The 10,267-nt window shown below is 37.8% G+C and overlaps 1 protein-coding gene across 1 annotated transcript in view; it reads right to left on the bottom strand.

Annotated features, from left to right (window-relative positions):
* The window catches only part of spata5 (spermatogenesis associated 5), a 173,570-nt gene that overhangs the window by 131,759 nt on the left and 31,544 nt on the right, over positions 1-10,267 (bottom strand). The window lies entirely within an intron of this gene.

Raw genomic sequence — 10,267 nt, 5'->3', positions numbered from 1 at the left:
TATATATATATATAGGTTGTTTTGCCCTTCAGGTCGGAGGGATTTGATCATCTAGGGCAGTGTCCAAACGTCCAATGAAACCCCTAAATCCCTAAATCTATATATCGAGCAGGGAATATTTAGGAGAGCTTTCCTCCCAAAGCATTATGGGATATTTCTGCTCGTCTAGTGACAATGGATGATCTCTACTTTTCAAGGTGCGTTGTGGGAAATTTAGTAGAGAGTCCACCACTTTTCCAACCACTAGATGTTTGGACACTAATTTAAACTTGGGTAACCACTATATAGTGCCTTATATAGTGATTAGGGTGGACATTCAGACACATCCTTGGAGTGCACTGCTGCCCCCATGACCCGTTATTGCATAAGCAGAAAATTACGATGATTTATTCGCTATAATTTAACAACTTAATGCTTCACTTTATTAGAACCTGGAGTTTGTAGAGGCAGAGTATCAGATTTAAAATCTGGACTCAGCTTGTCAGTGGTGCATGCACAGCAGACAACCGGCTCCGGCAATCAAGGGGAAATGTTACGACTTTTTCCTTTACCAACGGGCTGATGTTTGTCTTTATTGTCTCAGTTTACAGCAGCTGTTCAGCACCCGAAAAAAAAACAACAACCATGAACATCACCATAATGAATGCTGCTTAGTTTAATTTGCTGGGGGGAAAAGAAAAAGTAATTCAAATGTATGTGAGCAGAACACAATAAAACATTTAATTCATCTTTAAACTTTCATCCGCTAAACAAAGTAGAATCTCTATTTCAAAAAAAATCCTCCGTTTAGCTTATTTATTACAAAAACATCACAATTTTGTGATGTTTTTAACCACACGGGACATACCAACACAATTAAACAAAGCAGAAATACACACAGTAGTAATATCCAAGCCATCAGAACCTGTAGAGTCTCATAAAACAGATGCAGTAGATGTGGAAGAGAGCAGCGTTATTTCACAGAATCAGAATCCAGTGGGTTCAGCAAGGTCAAAAACATGCAATCAGGAAAAAGAATCTGTTTTATATTGGAGGAAAGGCAGCAGGAGGAGGTCAAGCTCGGAGCAACAATCTTCATTGCAATAATGTGCTGATCCGTACTCGCATCCTTCACTGCACTTCTAACGTGTGGCAGCACAAAGCAAACACATCAGCAACAATAAATGCGGCGGACCAAACTAATTTTGATTGCTTACTGATGTCAGAGATGTTCTCAAGTAACCCATAAAAGGACCTCTTTTAACTTTCTGACCACATGAGTAAACTGTAAAGAATCTCAAGTTCCTCTAAGCGCCGGCTGGATGGAGCTGAGAAGCATAAAAGAATATTTGGAGGGAGATGGAGGAGCTTGGGTTGAATCAGGACGGAGTGAGCAACAACAGAGAAGCCTGCCAACAGCTGTCTGTCTGACAGATGGAAGGAAGGAGGCAGGGAGGAAGGGAAGGGAAGGAGAGACTCCGGCGGAGAACAACCGGAGGAGATAAAGCAGATAAGGAGGACAGAGCTTCATCCAAAACCAGCCAACGTCTCTTTTCACCCTTCCTGTCTCACATCCTTCTTTCCTTTCCATGCTGCTCAGTTTTGTCCCATTCACGGTTGTTTTAACCTCCTCCTCTACACTGGAGCCATCCACTCCCTCTCTCTGCTCCATATCCTGTTTGATCTCCTTTCATATCCTCCCTGCTCCTCTGTTTGTTATCTGCTGTATCTCAGCATCTCTGGTTTTCTGTCCTCCCACACTTGGCTTTATCTTATTACATGCGCAACGGAAGGAATCAGGTTTGGCAGGAGAATCAGAGAGGCCGTCTGAGAAGGTCAGCAATCAGATAGTTTCCCTTAAATGGATCTTTAATTATTCATTGAGAACATTTTTTATTTTTTTTATTTAATCAGTTTAGGTCAGAAGAAAATCCAATCCAGGTGGAAAACCCAGTCATCTCACTTATCGTATGTTTTGTCAAAAAGCACAATTAATAAATATAATTCTTTTAATAACATTTCACCGGTTTCCTTATTTCCAATCCCTGTTTTAGTTCCTTTGTTTGTTTTTTTAGTAGGTGAAGATTTTTTCTTGGGGACTGCAACTTTTTATCTTTTTTTATCATTTTTTTTTTACTTTTAATAAGTTAATTTAGTCATGAATTGAGGAGGCAAGGGAGACCATTTGCCAATGGGACAAGACAATTTACATTTAAAATAATAAAAAAAGCAATTGCATTGTCTTATTTCATGTACATATTAACTATTCAACTTATTTATCCATTTGAATTAAGGGTAAATACACTCAGTTTAACAAATGTTTACTTATATCTATATATTTTTTTCAGTGCAGTTTGCATATTTCAGTTTCTTTCTGAAATTATTATTTTTTTTCTTAAAAAGAAATAAAAACTAATTTATTAAAAGTGCTTCTTGTCAAATCATTAAAATCATTAAAGACTTGAAGCAGCACTGTTACTTTTGACCCAAGTATTAGCTTAATTCATCTCGGTAACTTGAGAGGCTCGAATCCATCCCTGAATGAGTCATAAGATTCATTCATATATCACAGATTTTTTGCTCTCTGGATTAAGATTGAATCTAGAGGGTGAATGTTTTCCTGTATTTAGGTGGTAATGGTCCAAAGGAATCTGCATTCAGATTCCAAAACATTTTTTTTTGTTTTATTTTGCCACTTGCTTTCAGGGGGTGTAAACCTGGAAGTTACAGGTCTAGCTCCCCTAGTGGCTAAAAGTTAGACATGGTTTTAAATGAATTACTAAAATCCCTACAGAAAAAAAAATAAAACGATAAGAAAATTCAGCCCCTCCTTTACAAATGCTCTCCCAAATAAAAAAAAAAATAAACAACTCACTGCCTTTAACCTGTAACCCAATTAGTACTGAGAGTCCACCTGTGTAATCTAATCACAGTTTCCTGTTTCCTTTTTTTTTTCTTTACAGACATGAGTTTCAGATATCGATCATATGGGCTGTGCTGTTTTACTGCCTGGTTGGAGATCATTTCTTTCAGCATAGCTTAAAATATGAATTCAAGAGACACAGGCAGCTTAAAAAAAAAGCAGCTGAAAAGTTAAAGAAAAAAACTTTAAACGGCAACTAATTATCTAGTTACCTTAAAATAATGACAAATAAATATTTATGAACATATTTCATCTCTCTTTGTCTTTAGCTTGACCCTCAGAATCCCTGGATCACATGTTCGGATCTAAATGCCAGTGTTTATAAGTCTTTTCCCTCCCATCTGTTTGACTTCCTCCTTCCTCCCCCCCCAGCCAGTAGAGGTAACACATCCCAGGCCACCGGCGCCGTCTCCGGGGAGCGAAGCACCTAATGGAAACCTGGCATTTAGCCACATACTGTAAATGCCGAACGATTTACGGCCAGCGCTAAGCCAGAAGGAAAGAAATGCACAGAGTGACAAGGGGTGGGGGGGGCAGGCTGAGTGATGGATCAGAAGCAAGCCAGCTAATTTAAAAAGTGCTAATTCACACTAAACCGGGGTAGTTAGCATAAACCATTAAAAAACCCAGCAGAATGTTATAAAGGAATCGACTTGTTATAGACAGGAATAGTATTACAAAAAAACACTTTAAAACTTAATGTTTAAATTAGCTGCAGACTTTCTTGAACCTAAACAGAGTCTAAATCAGAATCAGACACAGATCAGTCCAAATAGATACATACGCCTATAATAGCTACACAGACTTAAGACAATTCTGTGAGGTGTATATTATTGGTAAACAATACCATGATCACAACATCAGGCAAGATTTATTTATGTTTTCCTCTTTTTTTCTCCAATTCTCTGCTGTGTTTTCATCAGTCTGTAACCATTGGCATTGTGGGCAGTGCTGCTTGTGTCCTTGAACATATAAACAGGCATCAAGACCCTAATAAGATGTCATTAAGACCCTTTAAAAAAACAAAAATAGCTTTTTGTAGCCTTCAATTTGTCTGCAGTTGAAAGAGTGACAACTATATAATCGGTAGAGCTTTAGCTTTTGGCTTCATAAATTTGTTAAGGCCTGAACACACTCGTGTTGCGTATGACTTCTTAAGGGCAGATTAGACTTCTGCAATCGCACACATCAAATGTCGCTTGGGTCTGGTCGCAAACCAGTTTTGCTGGTATGCTTCTGCACCGTCGGTCTGGAATTTCGAGGGACGCACAGCAGTTTCCTGCCAAAGTGCAAGGGGGAGCCTATTGGAGAAACGCCGCTCTTACCTGCTCTGTCTGCACCTCGTTATTTAGTTTTTTCAGGCTCAATGAGGATCACTATTTTACTAAATCTGTTTTTTATCCTCCTGAATTCATTTTTTTCCACCAAAGAGATCGTTAAATTGCGGTTTCTCTCCATCGTTGTTTTTGCAAGGCTCAAAGAAGATCACCACTTTCTCCATTATCTGTCCTCCTGAATTCTTATTATTGGTAAAGTAATATTTTTTTAAATGTTTAATTGATTGTTTTTGCAAGAGTCTGCCCCACTTGCTATATATGCTCTGTGCGACTCCAAAGCTGACTATTTCCCCGTATCGTTAACAGGTTTTAAATTCTATTTTCCCCCAAAGCTGATGTGATTTGACTTTTTTTCCCTCAGAATTCTGACTTTAATCTCAGAATTCAGACTTTTTTCCAAAATTCTGATTTTAATCTCAGAATTCAGACTTTTTTCTCACAATTCTGACTTTAATCTCAGAATTTGGATCTTAATGTAGATGGGCATCATGAAGGAAGATATGTGGGAGCACTCAGATTCACTGACAAAGATGTGAGTTATTTGAGAGGGCCAGTGACACATTGGTGGAAAATGATGGAATTAGGCGACTTTTTACGTGCCGAGGGGTCCCCAGTGATGGTATTTCATTAATAAATGAGCACAAGGTGATTAAAACAATAGGGCTAGTTTAGTCTGTAAAATAGACATGGCTGTGGCTTGATGCTAACATGTTTGTTAGCTGTCAAAATTCATTTAGAATTCTAAAATTAAAGTCAGAATTTTGAGAAAAAAGTCAGAATTCTGACTTTTTTCTCGTGTTATACTGAAATAAAATTTAAAAATCAGTCAACTTTTTTTTTATTTTTTCAGTGGCCCTAATCCTCCTCCGTAAGAACCAGCTACCAGCTGTAGGATTAAAATCATTGAGCTGTTGATTTGAGCTGAAGTTGAAAAACGTAAACATTTGGAAAGAAGACTTTTGAGTTTCTACACTCTAAAAAGAAAGTTCTGCTCCAACTAGAATTAATTGCTTCAATTGAGAAGTAATTGAATCAAGTTTCCCACCTTAATTTCAGTGTTTTCAACTTATAATAATAAGTAATAAGCTGGTAATAACTTGATTCAGTTATTACCAACTGAAGCAATATCATTTAGTTGGGAGCTGCATTTTTCTTTTTAGAGTGAGCCTGATCAGCAGAATAGTTGAGCTAAGAAGTTGTTGAGTCGCCCCTCTCCGTCAATGCTGATAGCAGAGTTGTTTAACTGGCCTAAGTGGTTTCTTAATAGAAATAGAAAGGCATGTTGGGCGGGTGGTACAGTATTTTAGGTCAATATAAGCAATATTTTTGGGCCGATTAATGTTTTATCTGTTCAAAAATGTTTTGGGTTTTTTTCTCAAATGGGACTTGTGTAAAATTTTTTATCATTGTGTGTTTTTTTATCCCATAAATAAAAGAAGAAAAAGCTAAATCAGATTAAAAAATCAGAGGGTTCAATTAAATTAATGTTAAATTAGCTGGTCTCCAAAATGTATGGATCCCTATTCCTTAGTTGGATTTCGAACATGCCATCCAATTTCCTTTATCCAAGAATGAGAGTTTGGGTCAGATGGTTGTAATCTTGATACAAATAGGTGGTCCAACCAGACATTGATACCAAAGACACGTCAACAAACCATGCTTCTGGAAAACCTCAATGTCAATATTCCTAAAATGTGTAGACTAAGCTAGATTTATTCAACAAAAACAGCAAATTTAAATCAACCTTATAAAATCTACCCAAAATGATCAGATATCCAGCATGAATGAGGCAGGAAGTGTATTCCTGGCAACTAAAATAATGTGGTTAAGCTATAAGGTATCTGAAATATTCTAACCTTTTTTTAACATAAAGAAACAGTTAAATGCTTCCCAAAATCCCCCAAATTTAAATAAGTCAAACCTATATATCAATTTTTTAATAACAGTAACATCTAAAGTTTACCAATACTTGGTGGAAAAAAACAAAACAAAAAACAAAAACATTTAGATATTTTTAAAGCACTAAAAGTGAATTTTTATATATAACAGATGATGTGCTGCTGACAGGAAAAAAAGTTCCAGAGGAACAAAGTAAATTCCCCATGAAGAGAAGATTTGTTTTTGTTTTTTGTGGTTACATGCAAATTTCTGGCTTTTTGCAAAAAGTCATTTTAAACCTTTCTTTGGTAACCTTTTCGATGCTCTTACGGCATTTCAGAAGAATATATCTAAGCAGTCTGGGAACAAATTGGGCTTTGTGCAGTGTTTTTTTTTTTTTACACTCTGAGGAAATGTTCCATATTTCTGGTGATTTACCAGTTAGGTGCTGCCCACGGAAATGGAGGAAACTAAAGCAGCTCTCCTGAAAGATGGACGTTGTTGGTCAATAAGGTTTGCTGAAGAAACTCCGCCGCCCGTACAGCTCAGGCTCTCAGTTTTATCTAAAATTCCTACAAACCAGCATCATAACTAAAAAATATACCCATACACTTATTATTCAAATGACCAATTCAATAGTTGATAATCCAGGATTTTTATTTATTATTACTTTAGTCAGATTTATACGGAGCCCCTCTTATGACATGGTCAAAAAAAATGTTTAATTGTGGCCACGAAGTAGTATTTACGAAATACTACTTCGTGAAATAGTATTTCGTGCGCACGATAAACTTATTGCGTGGCCACGAAATAGTATTTCGTGCGCACGATAAACTTATTGCGTGGCCACGAAATAGTATTTCGTGCGCACGATAAACTTATTGCGTGGCCACGAAATAGTATTTCGTGCGCACGATAAACTTATTGCGTGGCCACGAAATAGTATTTCGTGCGCACGATAAACTTATTGCGTGGCCACGAAATAGTATTTCGTGCGCACGATAAACTTATTGCGTGGCCACGAAATAGTATTTCGTGCGCACGATAAACTTATTGCGTGGCCACGAAATACTACTTTGTGCACACGAAATACTACTTCGTGGCCACAATAAAAAAAATTTTTTGACCATGTCATCAGAGGGGCTCCGTAGATTTAAATAATTTTTTTTTCACCACTGTGGGTTTTTTCTATTATCAAGTTTGCTAAAAGTGACATACAGGACACTTCAAACATGCAAGTGAGTTATCTGTTCATTCATTCATTGTCTACATTTGTTTATTCTTTGTACTTATACTTGAAAGGCATTGTGGAGGATTTTCACAAATTTCTTAAAAAGACCTGCCCTCTCCACTCTGCTGTTCTCATAGCTCATACAAGCTTACTTTGCCCAAATGTCCACCCTAACCCCTAAATGCCTCAATCACTATATAGAGCAGGACCACATAGTGGACTTTATTGGAAACTCAGTTAACTGACCGTTCAGACAGATGATCACTGCTTTTTGCTCCGTTGGTAACGTAACTCCTCCTCCTGCGCCTGCATTATCTTTGTTATTAGGGAGCCCGCTGTTGGGTCCCATAATGCTTTGAAAGGAGAACTCTCTGCACACAGCATTCCAGGATACATCTGCCTCTTCTGAGGCCTTTCTTTTCTTTTCATGCACTTCATAAACACTTTTTCTCTCCTACGACCCTCAGCCATTTTCAAAGAACCGTGGGGAGAAAGGTGAGGTTCAATGACCGTCTGAAATCGTAGCTCACCACAGATATACGCCTGAAAGTGTGCAGATACAGTACGCAGAAAAGATAGCTAACAGGACGAGCATGTAGGACGGCCTTATGTAAACATATCACCAGAATGATTGGCAATTAGGAGGAACATTTATTCGTCCTCTATACCTTTAATATTTGGTCATTGGACAAAATTAAAGGCAATCTTTGGACACGTTGCCATGCACCAAGTGCTGAATAATAACTCTAACATCTATGGGGTCATTTTGAATAATCACTTAACCAATATTCCTGTTTTGAGGCTTTGGTTGCTTTGAGATTACCCTTCTTTCTAAAAACTGTACATGAACTCCATGCAACTCGGTGCAAAGTCCACATAATCTCCAACATGAACAGTGTAGCACTTTCATAATGCAAAGCACAGGGTGGCTTTTCTTTAAAGAGTAGAGATGTTGAGAGTTGATGCTAAGGACTAGAGCAAGGAAAATTCGGTAAAAGTTTATGTTTATGTAAAAGTTTTAACACTGGAGCAGAGGTTTGACTTCAGCAATACAAAGACTAAAATAGCCACAGATCCAAAGAAATGATTTACATCAAATAATAATAATTTGTTAGGGTAGCCAAGTCAAAGTGCGGGCCTAAATCCACTTGACAACTAGAACTTCAGGGTATATTGCAAAGAAGAAAAGGCATAAATGTATAATTTATACATGTTAAAGGCAAGAAGAGGAATACATCTAATTAAGTAAAGTGTAACAAAGTAAAGGGGCCTGGATAAAAATGCATAACACTGTTTAATTTGAAGGAAAGGCTACGATTTAAAACCCCACTAAGCTGTTTTCTTCCTTTATATCAAACGGGAAAAAAACTGGTACCTAAAGCGTACACAGATGATGAAAAACAGATAGTAAAGCTAAACCAGACAGTAAGATCAAAGGTTAACACATATATTAGAATAAAAGGGCATGTCTACATAAACAAACATTATTAATCCTTAATTTACTATTATTTCATGCAGATATAATACAAAGTGAGGTTTAATCTTTTAATCGCAGCTCTGTGAAACATGATCCAAGATAGTTTCATAGAAACTGTAGGCATATATTCATCCGGCACCACTGGAAGTTTCTTATATAAAAGTGGATTAGAAACAAATGTTTGCACTCATGTGGATATAATCAAGTCCGGGGCTCTGCGGCTGGTCTTTCAGCTGAGCTGTGTAAGAGGAATTACCAAAAGAAAAAAAAAAAAAAAAACAGTAGAAGAAATCCAAACTCGTTCCTCTCTTGTTTCCAGGAACCAGCCACAAGGACTGAATGTCTCTGGGTGAGCTCAGAGCACAGCGCTCTGTGCAGAAAGAAAAGGGGAGGCGGCTGAGGTGAAGGGATCGGGCGCATGTTTCTTCTTCTCTTTCTCTTTTTTTAGCAGCTGGCAGGAACCGTCAGCGACCAGATCTGCTTTCAATTACCGGTGGAGGATGATGTTAGACTTCTTCCTGTCCCTTATGTCTTGCACATGCAAACTCCAAAACATCCTGAAGTCTTACCGCTGTCCTCTCACCCCTCCTTCCCCCTCACTACCACCCGCCCGTGTTTTTGTTTTTTTCTGTTTTCAGCCACTTTTCCTCCATCTGCGAAGACAAAGTCGTTCATCTTCATTGCAGCAGAGGGTAAAGTGGCCACAGGCTCTTTTCCACTCTTCTTGGTGGTGATTCAGTGGTCAGTGGTGCAAAGGGAAGTAAGACCCTCTGAAAAGCCAAGGGCTGCTTCTGCTGATGAGCTTCTTTTTAAGCGTGATGATAAGTGATGACAATTATTAGGTTACAAATTTTGCTGTCAATGAACTGAATGATGTAAGTTGGCCTGCTTCCTTCCACAACCACCGAAAGGATGAACGTAAGGCTGAGAAAAGCAGCTTCCAGGGTGGATTGTCTGATTAGGAATCATAACTTAGACCAAGCAATAGGGTTGTGTTTTTATCGTTTTTCAGACTCACTTTTTCTCAAATCTTTCATTTTCAATTTTAGCCATAACAATAAGTGAAAAACTAGGGATGCACTGATATATAAAAATCTGGGCTGATATCGACATGTCACGTTACCATTGCCCCAACAGCTGAAAAAAATAGATATTTACTGATATCATGCATGAAATATTTCCCTCCCTTTTAGATGAGATTAAAAGCCAACCGCCGTGCTGACATTGCTTCTCTGCTTGAGTTAAATCATCCACAATCCTAAGCTGAATCCCAATCACTGTCACATGACCAAGGAAACACCACATGACTGATCATGAAACAAAAACAATGACAACACAGACATAAACTATGGTTGTTAATATGGTGCCAGTTTCACTTATCAGATAGATGCAAATATGCTACAAAAATTACTCCTGAGATGTCTAAAAAAATATTTTTTTTA

This window comes from Cyprinodon variegatus, unplaced genomic scaffold, assembly GCF_000732505.1.
Source record: "Cyprinodon variegatus isolate N-32 unplaced genomic scaffold, C_variegatus-1.0 Scaffold847, whole genome shotgun sequence".
Taxonomy (NCBI): domain Eukaryota; kingdom Metazoa; phylum Chordata; class Actinopteri; order Cyprinodontiformes; family Cyprinodontidae; genus Cyprinodon; species Cyprinodon variegatus.
The sequence above is the reverse complement of the archived record's forward strand: the minus strand, read 5'-3'. Positions and strand labels throughout refer to the sequence as shown.